The 25,994-nt window shown below is 51.7% G+C and overlaps 1 long non-coding RNA gene across 1 annotated transcript; it reads left to right on the forward strand.

The window, feature by feature from the left end:
• Positions 1-2,247: 2,247 nt before the first annotated feature.
• Positions 2,248-18,813, forward strand: LOC129541356 (uncharacterized). Its single transcript, XR_008682810.2, has 3 exons — positions 2,248-2,502; positions 8,052-8,302; positions 13,126-18,813. It is a non-coding gene; the product is annotated as an uncharacterized LOC129541356 (long non-coding RNA).
• The last annotated feature ends 7,181 nt before the right edge of the window (positions 18,814-25,994 follow it).

A 25,994-nucleotide genomic window follows, 5' to 3' on the forward strand; every position in this document is an offset into this window, starting at 1 on the left:
AGAAAAGGTTCAAACTGAAGGAAAAGAATTGAGGCAATTAAGTTTTATGCTCTGTTCTCAGAAGATCCCCCTTCTGGAAATCGCAGTTGTGTTTGTGAAGGGGAGGAGCATGGAGGGAGCTGGCCTGAAGACCTACTGTGTGCCCAGTGACTGTGTGCCTGACTTATATAACCTCTATTGCGTTGGGTGCCTGACCTTTACACTCTGTATTGTATCACACAGGTGCCTGACTTAGTTGGACTGTGCAGGTCGGGAAGCTAAGGCACTAGTTCAAGTTCATGCAGTTAGAGACAGGAGATCAGATTCAAGCCCAGGTCTGAGTGTCTCAAAGCCTAGACTTCCACCTGGCCAGGGGGCAGACTCTCCCTACAGAGGAAGTGACCTGCTCAGTTAGTGCCCCAGAGCCAGGAGCAGAGAAGCTGTGAAGAGCAGACCTGGAAACACAAACCCGGAGCCCCTCTGGTGGTTACCTGCCAGGGCCCACGGAGGGCAGCGGCCGGGTGAGCCCCTGAAGGCATCCTGCCCTCATCACCCCCAGGCCCAGGTCCCCACATCGCGGTGTGGCAGTGTCAGTTCCTTCCCGTGAACCCGGCACTCAGGTCCGAGAGTCCCAGAATGACCTGATTTCAGCTTCAACAGCGTACGAGTGGCACTTCACGTTCAAGTCTCGGACGGATGTTCCGGAATATTAGCAGCGTTGCTAATGACCTTCCCTGCGGGGAAGTCGGTCACAAGACCTCTCGCTGGAGCCGCCGCCACCCTCACCCTCTCTGTCTGGTGCCAGCACAGGGCTTGGGGGTCAGTGCCAGCTGGAACGTGACCCAGAACAGGAGTGCCGTCCAGCAGCGCCTCGCCCTGCAGCCAAAGCCCACTGCCAAAGCCCGCTGCCAGCTAAGAAGTGCGCCCCCACCCCACCCAGCCCACGGAGCCTCCCCACCCTCTCCCCAGGCCCTGCTCTCTGCCACCCTTGTGTCAACCATCCAGTTCCCCACATCCTCCCCACCACCTGACCCCACACCTACTTAGAGTTTCCAGCTTCCTGCTCCACGAAGCCTCACGGGCTTGCTTGTTTCCTGGAGCATAAGCTACGCCTTCCATTCGGGGTGGAAACTTGATGTCAAACTGGGCTTTCATGCCTTTAGTGTTTTTCTCCTTCACCTTCCAAACTGGCTCAAATTCTACCTGCTTTAGGGGCCAAGTTAGGTCACTGGTTTTGAAATTAGCTTTGTAATTGTTATTTCGGGTTTCTGGGGACACTTGATTAGAATGTTCAGGTTCGAAGTCATTTACAAACTGTAATAAAACCCCAACATCTTTGGGAAACAGAGCAGCAGGCTTAGGTCTCTGTCCTTGGGGTGCGACATGAAAGCTGGAATGTTGATCATGGCAGTGTTTGCAGAAACCCACGTTTCCTGCCACCTAAGGGCAGACTGTGCTGATAATCAGGCAGAATTTAACCGTGGAGTTGCCACTATACGGTTTCCAGATAAAACACAGGATGCCCAGCTAAACTTGAATTTTAGGCAAACAATGAACAATTTCCTTGGCATCAGCTTGTTCTAAGTGTTTCATGGAGTGTACACACTTATACTAAAGTATTATTTGCTGTTTATGTGAAATTCGAATTGAACCAGGCATCTGACATCTGGCAAATATGCACCAGTGCTGCAGAGGGAACACCCTGAGTATGTTTTCCATGGTAACATAAGGACCTTGAGAGGAAAGTGCTGGCATCCTGTGGCCTTAGGGTGGGGACATTTGGGTGGATGAGTCTAGGCTTGAACACCTAGATTTCCCAGAATGCTCTGAGCATAGAGAAGCAGCCCTTTTAGATGCTGGCACCCAGAGATGGGAAGACTTTATTGGGGGCGGATGTCTTACAATGGGACACTTGTCCTCAAGATGTGTCCTCACCTCGCCTTATTTCCTCTAGATTGCTAACTGGGGCCAGGTCTCAGCAGAGCCTCACTGGGAAAATAAAGTTCCTGCCCTGGGAACAAATGAACTCCCCACCAACACAGTGACAAATCCTGGCCAGCAGGTATCACCCAATGACACAGTGAAATGTGTGGGTGTGAACCTCGAAGATACCGAATAGAGTTTATCGGTTTGCAAGAGTGCTCCCACGCGCCAGGATTGGACTTCCTGGCAAGGGCACTTGGAAATTATTTTAACACACTGCTTTGTGTCTTTTTTGTAAACGCACTGACCCACCCCAGTGCCCCCAAGTTTTCAAGGGGGTGGGAGGGGCTCTGCAAGTCTTGCGCATGATGTAAATGAGATGTAGGCAGTGCGATTGTCTTGCTAGAGTAGTAAGTAAGCGCTTGGAGGGCTTAGGGAAGTAAGAACACGAGATGGATCTATTATGTAAGATTGTATTAAGTCTCTGATACCTGTCACAGTATCATCCTCAGGAAACTTGGCCATGCTCGTTCAGCACACGGATGAATTTTCCTAGTTAGACCTGGTGACCTGGAAGTGGCAATCCCTCTGGCTGTCCAGGTAAGACTTACAGGCTCCAGAAGTTGGAAGCAAATCCTATAAAGATTCAGGGGGATGCAACTTGGTGAAGCTTTAGGGGTCTAATGATCTAGAGTAGGCTGGAAGGTATCCTCTGAGGTAAAGGCAACTTATTTGCTTTGGGGTCCCTACCACAGAGACAGAGCCACCCGCTGGATGATACTCTGGATTTTGGAGGTGACTTATGCCTCACTTGGGAATACCGCTACAATCCATTCAGCAAATTTTTCGGAAGCCTGTCAGGTTTGAGTGGGGCTAGAGGATGGGAGAATTCCGCCGCAGGTTTAGGCATTAATGCAAGCTTCTCTGGTTGGTCAGGGAACTGGAGGAAGTAAGATGGGAAGGCTAGAGACAGAGGGGCGGGCGTATGAGTCTCGGGAGTGAGCACCACATGTGACTCTTGTATCTCGGGCCAGTGCCCAGCAGAGGCTGTCTCCAGCAGAAGGGGCATGAAATGGACAGATATATTGGGAGCCCCTTCCTGAGGAGGCAGCCTCTGTGCTTGGCCACCTTAGTGTTTGCATGGGTCCAGCTGTACATTCTCCCTCTCACCAGGGCTGATCTAGCTGCTTCTGTTGCCAAACATCTGATGCTAAACCCTTTATTTGGTACCCTACCTTGAGATTGGGATTGGTGTGTACTAGGGGTTGCCAGGCATTTAGAATGTTCAGTTGAAAAGGATTTAGGATTTTGGTCCTGGAATAAGTTGCGTAGACTAGACTTTTCCTGCTCATCTATCCTAAAAACAAATAAATACCCCAGAAATTATTCAAGAAATGATACAAGGACTCTGAAAGATGGGTGGAAGAGGGTGGACTGGCAGAGACCTCATGACTGGAGGAAGGTGAGTTCCCTGAAGTTTCCTCTGATCTTCTGCACAGCCCTGGGATGGGTGCCAGAGAAACCTGCAACCAGAACCTCCAACAGGCATATATTTAAAATAAAACCACACCTAGAAAAGTATACCTTCTCTGGTTAAAGTACCAGGGAAGGGAAGTCCAATAGAAACTTGATGAGGGGCTGCCCTCCTCGCTCAACAACCGGATGCTAGCAGGCATTCTGATCTGTGAGCAGCAGTGACAGCATCCAGGTCAACCCAGCTTCTCCACAGCTGGGCCCCTGGCAGTCCATCTGCCCACAGCTGTGAAGCTGTTACTGATTCAAGCTTGGGTCCACTCACCCGTGCTCAGTAAAGTCAGTCTACTGACAGGATTGTAGTGAAGAAAGTGCTATGTTTATTGCAAGAACCAAGCAAGGAGTCCAGGTAGCTCATGCTCAAAAGGCTTGAAATCCCCGATGGATTTCAGAAAAACAGTTTTAAAGACCAGACGAGGGAGGGGCTATCCTAGGGTGTGTGCTTAGCTCGTGCACAATTCTTTGATTGGTTGATGGTGAGATAACAGGGTAATGTCACAGGGGTAAACATCATCCATCCTTTGGCACCAGTAGGTCTGGGGCTGCAAGCTCATGATCAGCAGGTAGGCAATTTCTTCTTTTTGGTGGAGGCTTTAGCATCTGTAAAACAGGTGATGTGCCTTGGATACTATTGCCTAGGTACTTCTTTTTTGTGCTTGTATGCTTAGTCTTGTCTGACTCTTTGCAACCCCATGAATTGTAGCCAACCAGGCTTCTCTGTCCATGGGATTTCCTAGACAAGAATACTGGAGTGGGTTGCCATTTCCTTCTGCAGGGGATCTTCCCGACCCAGGGAGTGAAATCGCGTCTCCTGTGTCTCCTGTATTGCAGGCAGATTCTTTACCCACTGAGCCATAGGGTACTTCCTTTTAAAAATTATTATTTATTTATTTGGCCACACTGGGCCTTAGATGTGGCATGTAGGATCTAGTTCCCTGACTAGGGATCAAACCCAAGGACTCCTGCATTGGGAGTGTGGAGCCTTAGCTACTGGACCATCAGGGAAGTCCCTATGTAGGTACTTCTGAGAGGAGCCACAGCAGAGGATATGGGGTCTGTCCCAGGAAGACAACATAGGGCCCTGCTCTGTTGTAAGGCCTTGTGTCTCCTTGCCCTCCACCCAGTGGCATAAGGAGACTCAGGCCAGTGGTTTCTTCCCCACCACCCTGAGGTTCACCCAGTGGGGACAAGTGGCCCAGAGCAGTGCCTCCCGGCCCCACAGACACTGCCAGCAGAGACTAAGTGGACTGAGTGGGACCCCCAGCAGCGCAGGAAGAATAAAGACCACGTGACTCAGGGAGGACTCAGGACACTGAAAGGTCTTGGACTGAAGCCCCCCAAAGGAGGCCAGGACCTACAGCTCACCTGAACAGATGACTGTTCCAAAAACCGAAGATTTTATTAGGAGGGAGTATCCTAACATCAGCTCAGTTCAGTTTAGTCGCTCAGTCGTGTCCGACTCTCCGCGACCCCATGAACCACAGCACGCCAGACCTCCCTGTCCATCACCAACTCCCGGAGTTCACTCAAACTCATATCCATCGGGTCGGTGATGCCATCCAGCCATCTCATCCTCTGTCGTCCCCTTCTCCTCCCACCCCCAATCCCTCCCAGCATCAGAGTCTTTTCCAGTGAGTCAACTTGTTGCATGAGGTGGCCAAAGGATTGGAGTTTTAGCCTCAGCATCAGTCCTTCCAATGAACACCCAGGACTGATCTCCTTTAGAATGGACTGGTTGGATCTCCTTGCAGTCCAAGGGACTCTCAAGAGTCTTCTCCAATACCACAGTTCAAAAGCATCAATTCTTCGGTGCTCAGCTTTCTTCACAGTCCAACTCTCACATCCATACATGACCACGGGAAAAACCATAGCCTTGACTAGACGGACCTTGGTTGGCAAAGTAACGTCTCTGCTTTTTAACACGTTATCTAGGTTGGTCATAACTTTCCTTCCAAGGAGTAAGCGTCTTTTAATTTCATGGCTGCAATCAGCATCTGCAGTGATTTTGGAGCCCCGAAAAATAAAGTCTGACACTGTTTTCCCAACTATTTCCCATGAAGTGATGGGACCAGATGCCATGATCTTCGTTTTCTGAATGTTGAGCTTCAAGCCAACCTTTTCACTCTCTTCTTTCACTTTCATCAAGAGGCTTTTGAGTTCCTCTTCACTTTCTGCCATAAGGGTAGTGTCATCGGCATATCTGAGGTTATTGATATTTCTCCCGGCAATCTTGATTCCAGCTTCTGCTTCTTCCAGCCCAGTGTTCCTCATGATGTACTCTGCATATAAGTTAAATAAGCAGGGTGACAATATACAGCCTTGACGTACTCCTTTTCCTATTTGGAACCAGTCTGTTGTTCCATGTCCAGTTCTAACTGTTGCTTCCTGACCTGCATACAGGTTTTTCAAGAGGCAGGTCAGGTGGTCTGGTATTCCCATCTCTTTCAGAATGTTCCACAGTTTATTGTGATCCACACAGTCAAAGGCTTTGGCATAGTCAATGAAGCAGAAATAGATGCTCTTCTGGAACTCTCTTGCTTTCTCCATGATCCAGCGGATGTTGGCAATTTGATCTCTGGTGCCTCTGCCTTTCCTAAAACCTGCTTGAACATCTGGAAGTTCACGGTTCACATATTGCTGAAGCCTGGCTTGGGGAATTTTGAGCATGACTTTACTAGCGTGTGAGATGAGTGCAATTGTGCGGTAGTTTGAGCATTCTTTGGCATTGCCTTTCTTTGGGATTGGAATGAAGACTGATCTTTTCCAGTCCTGTGGCCACTGCTGAGTTTTCCAAATTGGCTGGCATATTGAGTGCAGCACTTTCACAGCATCATCTTTCAGGATTTGAAATAGCTCAACTGGAATTCCATCACCTCCACTAGCTTTGTTCTTAGTGATGCTCTCTAAGGCCCCTTGACTTCACATTCCAAAATGTCTGGCCCCAGGTGAGTGAACACGCCATCGTGATTATCTTGGTCATGAAGATCTTTTTCGTACAGTTCTTCTGTGTATTATTGCCACCTCTTCTTCATATCTTCTGCTTCTGTTAGGTCCACACCATTTCTGTCCTTTATCGAGCCCACCTTTGCATGAAATGTTCCGTTCCGTTCAGTCACTCAGTCGTGTCCGACTCTTTGCGACCCCGTGGACTGTAGCCTACCAGGCTTCTCTGTCCATGGGATTCTCCAGGCAAGAATACTGGAGTGGGTTACCATCTCTTTCTCCAGGAGATCTTCCCAACCCAGGGATTGAACCCGGGTCTCCCACATTGGAGGCAGACGCTTTAACCTCTGAGCCATTCCCTTGGTTTCCCTAATTTTCTTGAAGAGATCTCTTGTTTTTCCTATTCTGTTGTTTTCCTCTTTTTCTTTGCATTGATCACTGAGGAAGGCTTTCTTATCTCTCCTTGCTATTCTTTGGAACTCTGCATTCAGATGCTTATATCTTTCCTTTTCTCCTTTGCTTTTCGCCTCTCTTCTTTTCACAGCTATTTGTAAGGCCTCCTCAGACAGCCATTTTGCTTTTTTGCATTTCTTTTCCATGGGGATGGTCTTGGTCCCTGTCTCCTGTACAATGTCACGAACCTCCGTCCAGAGTTCATCAGGCACTCTATCTATCAGATCTAGTCCCTTAAATCTATTTCTCACTTCCACTGTATAATCATAGGGATTTGATTTAGGTCATATCTGAGTGGTCTAGTGGTTTTCCCTACTTTCTTCAATTAAAGTCTGAAATGTCTCGGATGTAATACAAAGTCACTGGTGCTACCAAGAGCCAGGGAAACTACTGGATGAGAAAAGACAGTGAACAGAGGCCAATACTTAGATGAATCAGATGTTGGACTTACCTGGCACGGATTTTAAAGCAGCTGTCATACATTAGGGCGTGGGCCCAGCTTCATTGGGGGTGGGTCCAGCTTCACTGGGGTGGGTCCAGCTCGATTGGGGTGGGTCCACCTTCTTTAGGGTGGGCCCATATTCACCCCTGGAGAAGGAATTGGTAAACCACTCCAGTATTCTTGCCTAGAGAATCCTGTCGGCAGAGGAATCTGGTGCCTGCTGTCCATAGGGTTGCACAGAGTCCGACTCTGTGTGACCCCATAGATGGCAGCCCACCAGGTTCCCCCCGTCCCTGGGATTCTCCAGGCAAGAACACTGGAGTGGGTTTCCATTTCCTTCTCCAATGTGTGAAAGTGAAAAGTGAAAGTGAAGTCGTTCAGTCGTGTCTGACTTGTAGTGACCCCCTGGATTGCAGCCTACGAGGCTCCTCCATCCATGGGATTTTCTAGGCAAGAGTACTGGAGTGGCTTGCCATTGCCTTCTCCGAGCAGCGGCAGCAGTCATATATAAATGTCAGTGCTTTAAAGTCAATGTCAGAAAGGCCTTAATCAATATCATGGGTTTATAAAACATTAATACTTAGAATCAAGAGCCCAGGGTGCCATCTACTCGCTGTGTGATCGTGGGGATGATTTTCAACCTTCCTGAGCTTCGATTTCTCTGTCTGCAAGATGGAAGCAGTACACTTTATCTGGCAGTGAAATGAATCATACAACAACATTCTGGCGACACTTTGGTGCCTGATCAACAACCATATCCCTTTTACACTGTTCTCAGGGAGAGAAGAGATGCTCCTGGCTGAGAATATGCAGCTTTCCAGCCTCCCTTGCAGCTAGGATGGACCACAAGGCACACTTCTGGATAACAGAGATGTGGGAATTCCTGGAGAGAGAGTCCCTTCCAGAACAAAGCAGGAAAACCTCACTGGGGCAGACCCTGTACGTATTGTGCTTTCCCTTTCTTTCCACCTGGAACTTGGATGTGAGGGCTGGAGCTGCAGCAGGTATCTGGCAATGAGGAGGAGAGAGGTAAGGGTAGAAAGCCTCCTTGCTAAGGCTCCTGGGGTGGAAAGATGAGCCTGGAGCCCTGAGGGCATGGCTGGTGCTCCTGGCAGGCAGTCACCTCTGACTCCTTGTTATGGGGAGAAAACAAACAGCCACATTGAGGCCAGCCTGCGCTGGGTTTCCTGAGATCGTGGCAGAATGTGCTGCTGACTCAACGAGGAAGGTGCGGAAGGGAGCCTAGTGACAGCTCGTTCAGAGCCAGGAGCTCTTCTGAGGGCGAGACAGTCAGTCACCTTCAGTCCTCATGGCGACCCTGGGGGGCCGGGCCAGTTCTGTTCCCACCCCAGGGGGTGTGAGCGCCCGACAAAGGGGCGCGGTGAGCAGCAGGAGGGCCGGAGGGCGTGTGCCGCAGCCGCTCGTGTGGCTCAGCGGCCTTTAGGGTCAGTGTTTCCCGGTCTTGGCTGTGCGTGTGTGAGACGCTCGACCTTCCTCCTGCTCGGCCTCTCTTTCTGCCTCCTTCCTGCGTCCTAACCTTCGGCCTTGGGGGTTCCACATGGTGCACAACCTCCTGTTGCAAAGGAGGCCGCAGGCCGGAGGCGATTGACCCTCGAAGGTCCGCTGAGGCTGGCGCGGGCTCTTGCCTGTGAGTCCTGCTTTCCCACCTTTAACACGGGGACACCTTCCCGCACTCAGCATGAGGCGGGTCTGGGAAAGTGCTGGCAGCTGGAGGGGGCGCCCACGCAGTTGGAGGGGGTGCCCATGCAGCGGGATTCCCGCAGTGGGAATGAGGTCCCGTCTCACCCTCACTAGCCAGGCTCCCCCCTGAGTCCACCCACGTCTGCATCTGGGCCTGGCTGGGGCCTCAGAGGCGTTCCATTTGTGGCCAAAGAGATGAATTCAAATGCGTAATTAAAGACAGGGACGTGGCTTCTGCTGGAGGGTGGGCCCTGCACAGGCATGCAGGCGCCCTGCCCACCCTCACCCATCTGTGCCCTGGGGTGGGCCCCACGGGACCCCAGGTCCCAGCCCAGCAGGGGCCAGCTGGCAGCAGGGAAGCCCAGAGCTCTCCAGGGTCTCCTGCGACCCTGAGGGGCACCCCTCTCCAGGGTACTCACTCCCCCTTGGGACACGGAGCCCCCACCTCCCTCCTGCCCTTTGACTAGGAGACCCTCATCAAAACCTCTCAATTAAGGTGCATCAGTGATGGCTAGGGCCTTCCAGCCTAGAACATGGGGCATATTACCCCCTCCCTACAGTGTGATTCGAGATGAAGCCAGCCCAGGCCAGGGAGCAGTTCTGACAATTCAGTAACAGCCCCCTCCACCCCACACCCATCCCCAGCCAAGGTTTTTACCTGCAGTCATTACTTGAATGTATTTTATTGTTTTGGTTTTAGTATCGAGTTTAAGGGAAATCTCATCTCTTGGTGCAACCTGCTCTGCTTGGTGGTGCCCAGGCCCCCAGGTGCTGGGCTCCTGGGGAAGTCCGCTCCCAGAAGGCTGTCATTCACGACTGCGGGGACCCCGGCCGGCATCACTTTGCCCCCCACCCTCCCTGCCCCGTGCTTCTGGTCCAGCTGAGGGAGCCCTGAGTCCTCCCGGGCTGGGAGAGGGTGGGGCGGCGCCAGAGCCGGGATTTCCCTCTACCCACACGTCCGGGGTTGAGATCCCTGGCCTGGTGCCCATCAGGGGCCCTGGACCTCGGGGCCAGCAGAGGCCTCCAGGGACCCGCCCCCACGGCGCCTGGGGCTCTCCAGCCAGGCTGCCCTTGCTCTCCACCCCCTACTGGCAGCTCCTGCTAGGAAGCTGCTCCCGGAAACTCCCTTCTGGCTGGAACCACCCAAGGAGCCCCGGTCCCTACCCCACTCCAACAGGGAAGACCCAAGGGGGCGCCGCTTCCGGCCACCGCTGCAGGGCAGGGGGGCAGCAGGTGGGTGGGCCTGAAGGCTGGGTGAGAAGGGGCCAGGATTATCCTAACTCTTGGGAGGCGGACGGGTGGGACTTTGGTTGACCATTTCCCAGGAAACAGTGGGAGCCCGTCTGCGACTGTTGGCGGCTCAGTCGTGTCACGGGTTCTGTGGTTCCTGGCGCCGGGCCGGCTGCTGAGGCTGTGGGAACATGTGTCCTGGGTTCCAGGGCGCTGAGTCAGCGCTCTGCAGAGACGCCGGAAGGCCTCTTTCTCTTGGTCCGCACCCAGCACCCACTACCCAAGGAGCTTCCCTGGAGGGTGGGGTCCTTCCGGTTGTCACTGCTGTAATGACCTCTGAGGCAGGCGGCTCCGGGACCGCGGCTCCCTCTCCCTGGGGTTTGCTCCCACTGCTCTGTCTTACAACCACTCTCCTACCAGCCAGGCTGTGCCCCCCACAGGTGACCCTGAGTGCCTGCTCCCTGCAGCCAGGGTCTGGGCAGAAAAGAGCCAGAAGGGTTGCTGCCCAGGGACCTTGGGCAGAGGAGTGGGCAGAGTTGAGGGAACTAGCACAGGAGGAGGACTTGGCCCTGGAGCTGGTCTGTCAGTGGAGGTCACTGCAGAGGTCATAGCAGAGGCCATGGAGGAGGCCACGGGGGAGGCCACGGAGGTCATAGCAGAGGCCATGGGGGAGGCCACGGCAGAGGTCACAGCGGAGGCCACGGAGGAGGCCACAGCAGAGGCTGTTGCCACATTGGGTTTTAAGGGCAGGTGAGGGTGTGTTTTTAGGCCTGTGGAGTGTGGAGCTGTAAGAGGCCGTGTCACCAGCGCTGTGTGGGCGGCACACCCAAGGCCGCTACAGGCAGGGAGGGGACAAGGAGTGTGCTCTTCAGGCCTGGTGGCACCTCTCACTGGCTGAGTCCGCTGGGAAGCCAGAAGCAGGCAGGGCTGCAGTTGATGCTGGCCACAGAGGTCAGGGCCTGGGATCCAGAGTGGGATGGGGAGCCTCTGGAGGGGCAAACAGCTGCCCCCGCACCAACTGTGGGCTGGCCCCACATGTCCCTGAGTCCCCGGCAGCCCTTTCTGCCCAGGCTTCTGGTCCCTCAGAGCGGTAGCTGGTGGTGTGAGAGGCTGCAGACCCCTCCCAAGTCTCCCGGCCCTCTGGCCCTGGGGCCCCTCCCCAGGCAGATGATGTGAGAGGAGGCTCCAGGGAGGACAGAGCCTCCCCGCCCCTCTGGCTCCCACATCCCACCTGATTTCGTTCCCAGCTGTAGGCCGGGCGCCCACCATGGTGTCTGCAGAGCCGGCGCTCAGCACACAGCTGTGGGGCCAGTAAGTGGGCGCTGAGTCCCACTGCGCATTCGCAACGAAACGCTAGCCCTCGAGACCAGGGGAGGTGACCTCGGGCTTTGCAGGGTCTGGGGTGCAGTGCCGGTGTCCCCAGGACCCTGTGAATGGGGCACCGCCCCAGGCTTCTGTGCCTGGGCCCAGCTGACAGTCACATGCTCCCGCTGCCCATCAAGTGGTGACCACCGATCTAAGAGTGGCTCCCAGACACGGAGCCCCGGTGCCACGTGTAGGCCTGTGTTGGGTCACTTAGACAACGTCACTCGGTCCCCAGGGCGCTCCTGTGGGATAAACACTGCTGCAAACACCTCCACTTTACCGATCAGGAGACCAGGGCTCAGGCAGCGTGAGTGTCAGTGGAGTGACTCTCCAAAGGTCACTGGACAGCGAGGTGGGGCTGGTTCCCTCTCAGGTCTGAGCTGCTCCACCAGGAAGGTCCCCTGGGCCACCGGTACCCCTGTGCTGGTCCCGGAGAGATTGACAGCTGAGGCCAGACTCTGATGACCCCAGTCTGGTGTCTGCTGGCCTGGCCATAGGGTGGAGGTCAGGCACCAGCGCATGTCTCTCCAATCTCTCCATCACCTTTCCCTTCCAGACCCTTCTCTGGCCCCTCACCACAGACCTGACCCCCGAACCCTAGCCTGGAGGGAACCCCATGCTTAATTGTGTACGACTAAGCCCAGACAGGGCCCAAGACTAAGACGGAGGGGTGGGGAGGCTTTATCCTCCCTGGAGGGTCCTCTCACATCACCTGCCTGAGGGGGGGCCCTGGCGGCTCAGTCGTGTCCGACTCTTTGTGACCCCATGGACTGTAGCCCGCCAGGCTCCTCTGTCCATGGAATTCTCCAAGCAAGAATACTGGAATTGGTTGCCATTTCCTTCTCCAGGGGATCTTCCCGACCCAGGGATTGAACCTGGGTCTCCTGCATTGCAGGTGGATTCTTTACCGTCTGGGCCACCCTCATCCCGTCTAGTGAATGCCCCACCTCTCTGCAGAGGGAGCTTCTAGCACTTACTTCTTCCCTGCCCACCTGCTAGGTTTCCCCTGGCCTCTCTCTCACGGCTCCCTTGGCCTTGGAGCGCAACAGGCTGTCCGCCCTCCAGGAGCTCAGGGTGGAGGGCAGTGGCCACTGACCCAGAGGTGTGTACCTTCTGTAAGTTCATCCTGGAACCTAGGAAAGAACCTTTCAGGCCAGCCTGGGTGGAACTCTGCTGGGCCACAGGCTGGTTCCCGCTGCCCTCTGATGCCCTCTCCTGGCCAGAGTGGGTTACTACAGCCAACCCCGCCAACCCCCGGGGACCCAGAATCCCCAGGCCCTGGTCTCAGCCCCACAAGAAACCTCTGTCCACCTACCCTGACCTGGAGCCCACTCAGTCCCCTACCCCCACCTAGAGGAACTTGGGGGGCTGTCAGGCTGTCCTATATGATCTCCATGAGTGACAGAGGCACCTCTATAATTACAGACTTCTCCAGGGCAGACCTAGCAGCGAGCTATAATGTTTCTATTCTGCTCAATGGCTTGCCATGTCTGGAGGTGTCTGGTTTCAACTCGATGCTCTTTGGAGTCCTCGCACATCTACGCTTGATTTCACAGGCAGGATGACTTCAGATCTCTGGAGGGCAGAGCCTGCAACGGTCCTGCCAGAACGTCCCTTGTGTGAAGACCGGAATGGATGTCTGCCTACCGGGACGTCGTCCAGCCCAGGGAGCGTCCCAAATCTGGTGACTGGAGCCTACCAGGCACGTCCGTGTGTCCCTGCACACGATGCGTTCGGACCCTGATAAGTGGCTGGGCAGTTCCGGCCCCCGGGGGCACACCCCACCCACTCCCCTTGCAGACAAGGTGCTTGGGAGCTGAGCCGGGCTGGCTGGATGAGATGAGCTTAGCCTCTCTTTATGGTTCTTCTCCTTGGATCTTGTGAGTGCTGATCGCAGCAAAGGGCTCCGTGTTGCTGGCCCTTCTAAAGCGCTCCACCGCTGTCCCACTGGACTGAGCTAAAGAGGCGTCACTGGTGTGAACACCTTCCTCCTCCTTCCCTGCTTTCCTTTCTGTTTACTGCCCATGAGTCTGCTTGGGCTGCTGTAAGAAAACACCGCACACTGGGTGGCTTTTAAACCGTAGCAGTGAATTTTCTCCCACTTTTGGAGGCTAAAAGCCCAGGATCAAGCTCCCCACCGGTTTGGTTTCTGAGAACTTTCTTCTTGGCTTGCCGATGGCTGCCTCCTCGCTGAGCTGTGTCCTCGCGTGGCCTTTCCTCGGTGTGTTTTCATGGACAGAGAGGGAGAGAGGCTTGTCCTTGCTCCTCCCGTTCGCATAAGGACACCAGTCCTCTCGGATCAGGACCCCACCCTTATGACTTCAGTAAACTTTCTCCACCCCCTTACGGGCCCTGTCTCCAAATACAGCCACATGGGGCTTAGGGCTCAACATATGAATTTTGAAGGGATGCGAATGTTGAGCCTACAGCACTATTCAATGTGGTAAGACGGGAATAACACAGAGCTCTCAGATAATTCACCCCTTCTGGAAGCCTCTAGGTAAAGTTCCCAAGTTGCACTGACTGTTGGCTGAGATAGAAAGCTTTGTCATGTGAGAGTCGAATATTAGCGAGTATCTGGTGTGAAAGTATTGAAAGAAAAGAAAGAAAGTGAAGTCATTCAGTCGTGTCTCTTTGCGACCCCATGGACTGTAGACTACAAGGCTCCTCCATCCACAGGTTTCTCCAGGCAAGAGTACTGAAGCAGGTCGCCGTTGCCTTCTCCAGGGGATCTTCCCAACCCAGGGACTGAACCCGGGTCTCCCGCACTGGGGGCAGATGCTTTATTGTCTGAGCTACCAAGGAAGCCACCATGCTGCTGGTGCAAATACAGATTAAGGGCAACCAGCACAAAACAACTCTGGACCCTGCTCTCAGCTTGTGTCCCCCAGGAGCAGGCGCTGAACGTATCTGATGCAAATGATTTATTTTGGGAGGCCGTTCCAAGGAAGCACTTGTAAGGGAGAGGGGAACTGAGGCAGGGGAGTGAGGGCATTGAGCATGTTACCAAGTCAGTTTCACCATGGGCGATTGGAGCAGTGCCTGCTGGGAGACTTGGAGGAGGGGCGTGCCTGCCCAGAGTCATCCCAGCCTGGATGGAGGGTGCTGGCTCTTCACCCACCGACTCCCGACCGTCCTCAGGACAGAGGCTTCAGGCATGGAGCTTGTGGTTACCGTGAATCACTTCCGGTCACAGCACCGGGTTCAGATAGACCCTCTGCTGTCATTTCTCCCTGTGCCCTGTGACCTTGCAGCCGGTCCAGCCCCAGCAGGGACGCCACTGGAACTCCCTGCCCTGTGCCCAGATCTCCAGTGCCCAGTGGTTACTCTTACCCCAACCTCACCCCGCTGCTGAGCCGTTTTCATCCCCTCCCCCTGCCCAAGGACCTCATCCCTTTTCACTATAGTGCCCGGGGTTAAGGACCATCTATACTCACTGCGCCCTAACTCTGGCAGGATCTCCAAAGGATGTGAGGAAATTTAGATACGGATTTAGTTCAGATGACTTCATTTTTCTTAAAAAAGAACGCACTATGATGTTAAGATCATCATTTGCTCAGTCGCGTCCGACTCTTTGTGATCCCATGGACTGTAGTCCACCAGGCTCCTCTGTCCATGGGATTCTCCAGGCAGGAGTCCTGGAGCAGGTTGCCATTCCCTTCTCCAGGGGATCTTCCCCACCCAGGGACTAAACCACATCTCTTGTGTCTCCTACACTGGAAGGAGGATTCTTTACCACTAGCACTGCCTGGGAAGCCCAGATGTTAGGGTCACCAGCGCAGTGGTAATTAAGACTGTTCGGTATTGACATGGAGATCAGTGGCTCAACAAAGGGAAGACGAGAGACTTCCCTCGTGGTCCAGTCGTTAAGACCCCCTGCCAGTGTAGGGGGTGCAGGTCCGATCCTTGGTTGAGGAGCGAAGATCCCACATGCCTCATAACCAAAAATCCAAAACATAAAACAGAAGCAATGTTGAAACAAATTCAATAAAGGCTTTAAAAAGTGGTCCACATTTAAAAAAAAAAATCTAAAAAAAAAAGGAGAATCAGTAATAAATCCACACAAACATGCTCAATTGATACATTTTCCCCCTTTTTAAAAACAATTATTAAGGCGTAATTGATTTACAATGTTGTGTGAGTTTCAGGCGTACAGTGTAATGATTCAGTTATACATATACAGACACAAATATTCTTTTTCATATTCCTTCTCCATATAGGTTATTACAGAATATTGCTTAGAGCTCTCTGTGCTATACTGTAGGTCCTTGTTATTTGCCTACTTTATATACGGCAGTTTACGTGCGTTAAGCCCAAGCTCCTAATTTACCCCTCCCCCTCATGTTTCCGCTTTGGTCACCATAAACTTGTTTTTGAAATCTGAAGTCTGTCTGTTTTGAAAACAGAAAATTTCAAGTCCGTTTTTGAAGTTTATGAATTTCTGCTTCATAAATCAGTTCATTTATATCATTGTTTAAAAATTAGATTCCACATCTGAGTGATGTCATATGGTATTTGTCTTTCTCTGTCTGACTTACTTCATTTAGTATGATCATCTCTAGGTCCATCCATGTTGATGCAAATGGTATTATCTCATTCATTTTTACGGCCAAGTACTGCAAGGAGATCCAGCCAGTCCATTCTAAAGGAGATCAATCCTGGGTGTTCATTGAAAGGACTGATGCTAAAGCTGAAACTGCAATACTTTGGCCACCTCATGCGACGAGTTGACTCACTGGAAAAGACTGATGCTGGGAAAGGTTGGGAGCGGGAGGAGAAGGGGACGATGGAGAATGAGATGGCTGGATGGCATCACCGACTCTGTGGACATGAGTTTGAGTGAACTCCGGGAGTTGGTGATGGACAGGGAGGCCTGGCGTGCTGTGATTCATGGGGTCGTGGAGAGTCAGACACGACTGAGTGACTGAACTGAACTGAACTGAATTGAATATTCCATTGTATACATGTACCACATTTTTATCCACTCCTCTCTTGATAGACAGTTAGATTGCTTCTATGTCTTCAACTGATGTTTGACTAGATGTTCTTTGATGCAAGAACACCAGTCCAGTAAGGACAGCCTTTTCAACAAATGGTGTTGGAGCAAGTGGACATCCAAGGGCAAAGAAATAAGCCTCAACCCAAGTCCGACACATTTTACAAAAAGTCAATTACACCTGGATTGCAGACTTAACTTTAAAGTATAAAACCAATAACCTTTTAATGAAAACAAGAGAGTATTTTAGACCAAGGTTTGGGTGAAGGGTTAGTTGTCTGACTTCACAACAGAAGCACAGTCTGTAACTGCCCGAGTGCACCAAAACCATCTCTTGCTCTGTGGAAACCTCTGTTAAGAGGGTGCAAAGAAAGCTGCATGCTGGGGGAACGAGTTTGCAAACACACGGGCAGCAGAGGGTTAGTCTCTGGGGCATATAAAGAACTCAACACTCAACAGTGAAGAGTCCCCCAAACAATCCAGGTAGAAACCGGGCAAAGTAACGAACAGACACGTCGCCAAAGAGAGCACACAGATGGCAAGGAAGCGCATGGAGAGACACGCAATCTCGCTGGCGGCGGCGGCTGAGTCCCCAAGTCGTGTCCGGCTCTCGTGACCCCACGGACTGTCGCCTGCCAGGCTCCTCTGTCCACAGGACTCTCCAGGCAAGAGTACCGGAGTGGTTGCCATTTCCTTCTCCGGGGGATCTTCCTGACCTTGGAATCAAACCTGGGTCTACTGCATCGCAGGCAGATTCTTAACCGACCGAGCTATGAGGGAATATCATTAGTTTTCAGGCAAACGCAAATGAAATCCACAGTGACATATCATTACTATGAGTGGCTGAAACAAAATGTAGGGGTAACACCAAATGGAGAAGCTAGATCATTTACACTTACTGCTAGAAATGTAAGATGTCCCTTTGGAAAAGAGGGTGGCAGTTCCTATAACACTAAACATGCACTTACCACAGGGCCTTGCAATTGTATGACTGGGCATTGGTTCCAGAAATTTGAAAAAGTATGCTCACACAAAAACCTGTACACAAATGTTCACAGAAGCTTTATCTGTATCAGTGCTAAACTGGGAACAACTCAGCATCCATGGCTGTGTCAAAGGTTGAATGACTTTAAACTGTGGTACAGCTGTATGGTGAAACACTTCTCAGCATAAAAGGGACGGACTATTGGTGTGTGCCACCACTTGGACTGATCTCAAGGGATTTCTGCTGTACGAAAAGAGTCAGTGTCCAGAGGTTACACCCTGAGCGACAGCATTTAAGTAGCCTTCTTGACACGGCGAGTTTATGGTGGGTGACAGATTAGTGGTTGCCAGGTTTGAGGAGAGAGGAGAGAGGAATGTGGCTATGGCTGTGAAAAGCATCATTGTGATGGAGCTGGTCTGCATCTTCACTGTGATGGAGATTACAGGATTCAGGATGTGTGGGAAGACTGCATGGCACTAAACACACACACACACACACACGTGTGTATCCGCACAAGTGCATGAAGCTGGTAAAGTCTGAATAAGGCTGATGAATCGTATCAAGGCCAATTTCTTGGTTGTGACACTGTATTATCGTTATGCAAAATGCTACCACTGATGGAAACTCTCTGTGTTGCTTCTTACAACTACGTGTGAACCCACGGTGATCTCAACGGAAAAAGTTAAAGGAAGCAAATGAGTTAAAAGAGATATGAAAACTTGTTTGCAAAGCTCATAGCATAATTGCCCACAGTTGGAAAGCATGCAGCTATCTGTCAAGAGGTAAGGGGATAAGGCAAACAGGGTCCTTTGGACTGTGGAATGCTAGTGACCCCTCAATAAAAAGTGGCCACTGATGGTAACAGAGCGGCCTGAGTGGTTCTCACAGACACGCTGCGGGGAGAAGCCAGACTCGAGAGGACATGGAGCAGTTACACAAAGCAAGCTCCAAAATTTGACTTAGGTAAGAAGTTGTCTGGAGCTGAGGGTGGGGGGGAGTAAGAAGGGGCATGAGGGGTCCTCGTGGGTGATGGAAATGTTCTCTGACCTCACTGAAGCGGTGGCTCCACGGTTACATTTATCAAAACTCATGAAGAATGTACTTAACGTCCACAGGTGTGCACATTCATCAGGAATCGTGATCCATTCATCTGTTGGTGGACATATATGTGTGTGTGTGTAAAACTGAACTACTATGCTATATACTTGGAAACTAACCCAACATTGGAGATCAACTAAACTTCAATAAAAATAAATAAATAAGTACATATGTACTGAACTTCAGTTGTTGCTCTCCTTTCATATAAAGTATATAATTGAAAATGAGGATTTTCTTCTGCTTCTGGGTAAATTCATTAGAAATGTTACTCTTCTTCCCTCTAATTACACATTAATAGAAAAAAATCATTGAAATACCCATTTGGAATGAGTGCATTTGGGCATAAATTATATATGATTGCAAAGGATAGGCTTCCCTCAGTCTGAGCAGGAGATTTTTAGCTCAGCGGCAGAGCTGGTTATAGACGTCAGTTTTAGAGTATAGTTGGGCTTCCCAGGTGGCTCAGTGGTAAAGAATCCATCTGCCAACACAGGAGACAGGAGATGTGGGTTTGATCCCTGGGTCAAGAAGATCCTTTGGAGGAGGAAATGGCAACCCACTCCAGGATTCTTGCCTGGAAAACCCATAGACAGAGGAGCCTGGCGGGCTACAGTGCGTGGGGTCGCAAAGAGTCAGACACAACAGCACGCGCGTGCACACACACACACACACACACACTTTCCATGTTCCAATTGACAGCTGGATGAGATTTATCTCTTAAAAGAGTCCTCTGCATTCTGAGGATAATTTAACTCATCCCAGCTGGGCCCTAACCCGCCCATCCCCTGTAGCTCATGTGATTAATCATCTATTTAAAAGTTTCTTTGGAGAAGAAAGTTTTGCCTCTGGGGCTACACACATCAGGTTCTTGGGGTCAGGCCTCCATTCTTACTAGAAAGGGGTTGCTCCAGGGTGAAATCGAGATGTAATTGAGACAATTTTTTTTTTTTTTTTTTTTACAAAAGAGTAGCTTGCTGTTGCCAATGTGGAGGTGAGCCACTTGGATTTCCCTTCAAGAAAGAACTTGCTGGAAAGCTGGAGAGTGAGTTTGTTGGCATCCATTCTGGTGCGTGAGCTGAGGCTGCTCCCGTGGGCAGCTCTGAACAAACTCTGGGTAGAGTGAGGGTGTCAAGGCCTGGGTATTTCTACCCAGCGCAGGAACCATCACTGTTCCCCTTCTCCCTCCCTGCTGGTGTCTGAGGACCTCCCGCCTCGCCTGCTCCCTCCCCTCCTTCCTTCCGAGGCTTGTCCACAACATGTATCTTATTTATCTTGCCCTCCACCTCTGGCATGGCCAGTGTCTCCCAAAGACTGCAAGTCACATACTTGCCAACCTCTTATTTCAGCCAGAATCCAACCAAGACCACAGAATCCTTGCTGGTTATTTCAGAGAGAAGGCACAGTGCAGAAAGTGTTTCCACAAATGGCAGAAATAAGGTAAGAAGCAGAACACAGAATAATAAGGCAATCAAGACATTTCCCAGGAGGAGGGAGCCGCTCTCACCTTTAGGCCCAGAGGGATGACAGGAGGAAGAGGAGGTATTGCTGGAGTCGGAGATTTGGGGCCATCTGGTGGACACTGGTGTCATTTCAGGCAGGGCAGATAGGAGCTGGGCTCCCGGATGGACGGATGGGCAGTCCTTTGTAGTCAGGTTGTCAGCCACGTAAATTGGAGAGGGAGAGAGAGAGAAATGTAGAAATACCCTGACTTCTCCCCTGCCTGTCTCCCCCACCAGTGTTTTCCTTTGTCTAAACCCATCTAGAAGCTAGAAGGCAATTTGTTGTTTAGGAGCTAAGTCGTGTCCGACTCTCTGCGATCCCATGGACTGCACCATGCCCGGCTCCTCTGTCCCTCACTATCTTCTGGAGTTTTCTCACACTCATGTCCATTGAGTTGGTGATGCCATCCAACCATCTCATTCTCTGCCACCCCCTTCTCCTCCTGCCTTAAATCTTTCCCAGCATCAGGGTCTTTTCCAATGAATTAGCTTTTTGCATCAAGTGGGCAAAAGTATTGGAGCTTCAGCTTCAGCATCAGTCCTTCCAATCAGTATTCAGAGTTGATTTCCTTTAGGATTGACTGATTTGATCTTGTAGTTCAAGGGACTCTCACTAATCTCCAGCATCACAGTTTGAAAGCATCAATTCTTTGGCACTCAGCTTTCTTTATGGTCCAACTCTCACATCTGTACACGACTACCGGAAAAACCATAGGTTTGACTATATGGACTTTTGTCAGCAAAGTGATGTCTCTGCCTTTTTAATACACTGTCTAGGTTTGTCATAGCAGAGTGAAAAAGCTGGCGTGAAACTCAACATTCAAAAAAACTAAGATTATAGCGTCCGGTCCCATCACTTCATGGCAAATAGGTGGGGAAAAAGTGAAAGTATTGACAGATTTTCTTTTCTCGGGCTCCAAAATCACTGTGGGGGGTGGTGACTGCAGCCATGAAATTGAAAGAAGACAACAGGGCCTGGGAACTGTATTTCCCTTTGATACAGAGGAGAGGAAGGAAACACGAGGAAATGAATCTGAAGGAAAACAGGGAGCTGACCAGGTCACCTTTCACAGCCTCATCCATGCGAATTTACTGGAAGCTGTACGGCAACCCACTCCAGTATTCTTGCCTGGAGAATCCCATGGACAGAGGAGCCTGGCGGGCTACAGTCCGTGGGGCCGCAAGAGTCGGACACGACTTAAGCGACTAAACCACGGCGTATCATGAGTGTATGTAGATGGGTGGATGGAGAGCTGGATGTGTAGACTGACATGTGACAAAGCAAATACAGTGATATACTGATGGTAGAATAAGGGTGGAGGAGTTACGGATATTCGTTGAGAGGGCTTTCAACATTGCTGCAGGTTCAAACATGCGCTTAACAAAATATGATAAAAGAAATGCTCTCTTTAATGAAAATGTCCATCTTTCAGTGGGGAGAGGCAGGTACGTTTCTGGCATGACCACCTTTCCCTAGAACATGGTTACACGGTTCTTCCTTTCTTTATGCAGAGAAAACAGTGAGGGGCGATTTATGCCCCACAACTGTCTGCAGTCTGGTCGCTCTCCCACCTCGGTGGGTCAGAGGTGGCCCGTGAGCAGGGTTCTGTCTGTGATCTGCTCTGAGTTTGTGGGTCACCCATTGTTGTACAACTTTTGAGATAGCTATTCACATTGACAAATCTGAAAAATTATCATAAAGTTCTAGAATGCCCAACTCTTCTTTGCAAGCAGAAGGTCTGGCCACCCTGGGCCTGTGTTTCTCTGCAACAACACTTGAACGGAGTCGAGCCGGTGGGATGGGGCTCCCTCCAGTTTGCCCCAGTCTCCACCACTTCGTGTTGTCTCACACCTTGCCCACTTTTCTCAGAGTTGCCGTCTCATCCCTGAGAACAGCTGTTTGTAGGCCCCTGGGTTCATCAGGACACATGTATGTGTAACGAGCGTGCCACAGCCATCCCTCAAGGCCATGTGCCTTCAGCTCTGCGAGCCCTGGAAGCCCTTTGGTGACTTGCATCCACATCTGCCTCTATCTGCTTGCTCTTTGAAATGGGTTCTTTTAAAGCCAAGTCCTATTTCCCACGTTCCCTAAGTAGTAATCACGTAAAACCAAGAGTTTCGTACCTCAGCAGCGTTCTCTAACACAAAATAAAACACACGAGTGAGTGCTCAGTCGCTCGGTCGTGTCCAGCTCCCTGTGACGCCATGGACTGTAACCCCTCAAGCTCCTCTGTCCATGGGATTCTCCAGGCAAGAATACTGCAGTGGGTTACCATATCCTCCTCCAGGGAAATAAAGCACACTTGAGCACACTTGAGCTCTGAAACCTCAGAGGTCATCTCTCCCACCCAAATGGCTCACACACCCGTACCAGGGGCGCCCGTCTGATGGTGCTGAGACAGACTGCCCAGAAGACTCATTAACTTGGTTCTCCTTCTCCCCAGAAGCACCTTTCCTAAGTTGTGCTTTAGCTGTCCCAGCCCATTTGTCTTCCTGCGAGCCTGGCCTGCTGTCCACGTGACTCTGAAACTCAAAGCGCACAGCACAGCCTCTGAAGTCCTCCCCCTGCCAAGCGCTGCCTGGCTGTTGCCTCTCCTGATTCTGACCCTTCGGTGCTTCTTTGGATTTCAGTACATCCCCCACTTGCTTAAGTTCACTCAAGTTCATCGGAAGATCCATAACCAGTGCAAACCGTAAGCTCTTCCTCGGGGATGGGGGTGTGGCAAGCGGTAGGGTCACTGTGGAGAGATGGACGGGTTTGCTCTGCAGCCCTGAGGCTCAGTCCTGTCATTGACTGTGGACAGTTTCCCCTCTCCACGAACCTGATAACTCACAGAAATCATCCTGTAATCCCACCAGAGTTGGAAACAGGCATAACAACCTTGTTGGCTGAAAAAAAGATGCACAAACTAAAAGCTGAGAATTATGTTTTATTTGGCAGACTTGCTGAGGGCTTAAGCCCGGGATACAGCCTCTCAGATCATTCTAAGGGACCACTCTTAAGAGGTGAGGGAGGAGCCAGGATATACAGGGCTTTCTGCAACCAAAACCAAGTGTCAGGACATCAAAATATTACTGTTCTTTAGAGAAAAACTAAGTATCTCAGGTTAATGGGCTTCCCAGGTAGCTCAGGTGGTAGAGTCTGCCTGCAGTGCAAGAGACCTGGGTTCCATCCCTGGGTTGGGAAGATCCCCTGGAGAAGGGAATGGCAACTCACTCCAGTATTCTTGCCTGGAGAATTCCGTGGACAGAGAAGCCGGGCAGGCTACAGTTCGTGGGGTTGCAAAGAGTCAGACATGCTGAGTGACTACCATACGCATAGTGGATTTAGTGCTTTTCTGGCTGTGGGAAGATGCGGAGTCTGGGCCCACTGAAGTCACCTCTCTGAAGAGCACCTCCCTGCCTTGGTCTCTCTCCCGCTTTCTCATCCCGAATGCCCCCGGGGCACAGTCTGGGGTGGCTGCAGTGGCTGCTGGCTTGACGGCTGCAGCGTCCTTTGTTTCCTGATGTGACAGGTGGCATTTTTCATCCACAGCATCCACGGCCAGAATACTGCCCACGTTTACTGGGTGTGTGCTTAGCACGCACGAGCCAGCACACACACCATCTAATCCGGTGGTCACACGAGCACTGCAAGGGCGCTACCATGACTCTGGCCATGTTACAGATGACGAAAGTGACGTCCAGAGACATCAGGGTGTGACTAAGGCCCCACAGCTGGGAAGTGATGGAGTCCGCGCTCGGAACCAGGTGTGCTGGACACCAGGGCCACACTCTGGACGACTTGCTATTCACAGGCATTGATGCTGACTCATTTCCTGTTCTTTCGGTGAGTTAATCCCAGTCCCTTCCACCTTCACTTTATAGGTCAAGTGGTTTTGTTGCTCTTGGATCCCTCTCTGGTTTCTCCACCTTTGTGCTCACATGGCACCCTGAATTGGGCACAGTGTTGTGAAAAGGCTACACAGATCAACTTGCCCCACGTGGCCAAGTTTCCTCCCACAGTGACGGTGTGTGTTCTCCTCCTGAACTAGGTGGGAACCAGCAGGGTCATCCAGGCAGCCTCCACCCTTGAGAGGAATGAATTCCTCTCCATCCCAGCCAGTAGCACAGAAAGCTCTGGAAAGAAGACCGGAGGTTGGTGTCCTGACATTACTCAGCCCTGGTCATCCGTGGATGAGTAATGCCCACTGAGGCTCCGAGCCGGGGGTTCTGTGCATGGTGTGGTCTCCACACCCAGCCAGGAGCAAGCAGGCAGCTGGGGGCCATGCTGTCCTCTAGCTAAGGCTGTCCCGCAGCAGAGGGTGGGGTCTCTGTTCACCCATGCGGGGCACCATCCTTTAAAGTGATGGATGATGTGGGGATGGCCATCCCCTTGTGCGCATTTCCAAGCCTTCCTGTGGTCCAGGTGGGGGTGTCTCAGGGCTAGTTCTGGCCAGCGGGAAGCGCTGTGCCACTTTCGAGCAGAGTTTGTTAAAAGCCCCTGTTCTTCCTCCAGCCCCCTCTGTTCCTCCGCTGTGATGCCCTTGGAGGGCACACATTGCAAATGATGTTAGCAGTAAGATGCAGACAAGCCGCCCACCCGCCGAGGGCTGCGGCTTGAGGGAATGTGGTCCTCAGCCTTAGAAGACGGCTCCGATGAGCCACACTTCCTAGTCTTCACACCTGCTTCCATCTTTTCGAGCTGCTGTAACACAATGCCATAGGCTGGGTGACTTATAAACCATGGACGTTTACTTCTTCCAGCTCTAGAGGCTGAGAAGTCCAGGATCAAGGGGCTGACAGGTTTAGAATCTGATGAGAGCTTCCTTGTTCATAGATGGCTGTCTTTTCCCAGTGCCCTCTCATGTGGAGGGCACAGGGGAGCTCACTGGGCCTCTGTTATAAGGACACTAATTTCATTTTTGAGGGCTCTGCCTTCATGACCCAGCCACGCCTCAGCTCTCAAATCTCACATCTCCTGACATCATCACTGTGGGGATGACATTCAGTGCATGGAGCATCCTTGTGGAAAGCTGAATCTGGGCTGGTCCTTTGAGTCCCGTGAGCCAGTAGAAGGTTCCAGAAGAGGTACTGGACCAGCATGGAGCCAAGTTCTAGGAAGGCATGGCAGCAGATGCTTTCCCATTTGGGGAGCCCTAAGATGCCACTGAAGAAGTCCCGCTGCCCTGCCAAACTTACCAAGTATGGAGGGAGATGCCCTGAAGCTACACAGAGGGAGAAGGTGCTCAGTTTTCTCAGTGTTCAAGCTCAGTTGGGTGTTCTGGCCATTTCTCCTAAGAGGCCAAACCTCTGGGTGAGCCAAGCTGGATGTTGCTGCCCAGTCTGGGCCCAAGACGACTGCCTCCCCAGCCAACATGCCATGGAGCAAAAGAACCTCTCAGCTGAACTTGTCCACCTGGCAGAATCATGAGTGAAAAGAGAAGGGTGGTTTTGAGCCACTGAATCTTGGGATGGTTTGTGCATGGCAGTAGACACCCAGCGATGTGAGAGAGGAGACTCAGTGGCACCGTTATTGGTGGGGGTGTCTGTTGCAGCAGCTGGTGTATGTTTCTCTGGTGTAACAGCTGACAGCATGGCAGACCAGCCAGGAGACTGCTGGGCCTGCTTGGTGGCCCAGGTGCAGAGACTGGGAGGCTGTGCGGAAACATTCCTCATGACCCGATTAGCTAGATGAGACGGATAAGGGAAGTGCAGAGGTTCTGAGAGTCCAAGCCTGTGAATGCGAGGGTGAGATGGTCCTCAGAGGGAGCTGGAGACCTGGGAGGAGGGGAGACCTGCTTGGGGAAGGAAACAAGAAAAAGAAGGCATTCAGGTTCGGGATTTAAGGTGCTGATGGGATCACAG

The sequence above is a fragment of the Moschus berezovskii genome, chromosome 4 (genome assembly GCF_049115385.1).
Source record: "Moschus berezovskii isolate FMDL1 chromosome 4, NW_MosBer_1.0, whole genome shotgun sequence".
In the NCBI taxonomy this organism is placed as follows: Eukaryota; Metazoa; Chordata; class Mammalia; order Artiodactyla; family Moschidae; genus Moschus; species Moschus berezovskii.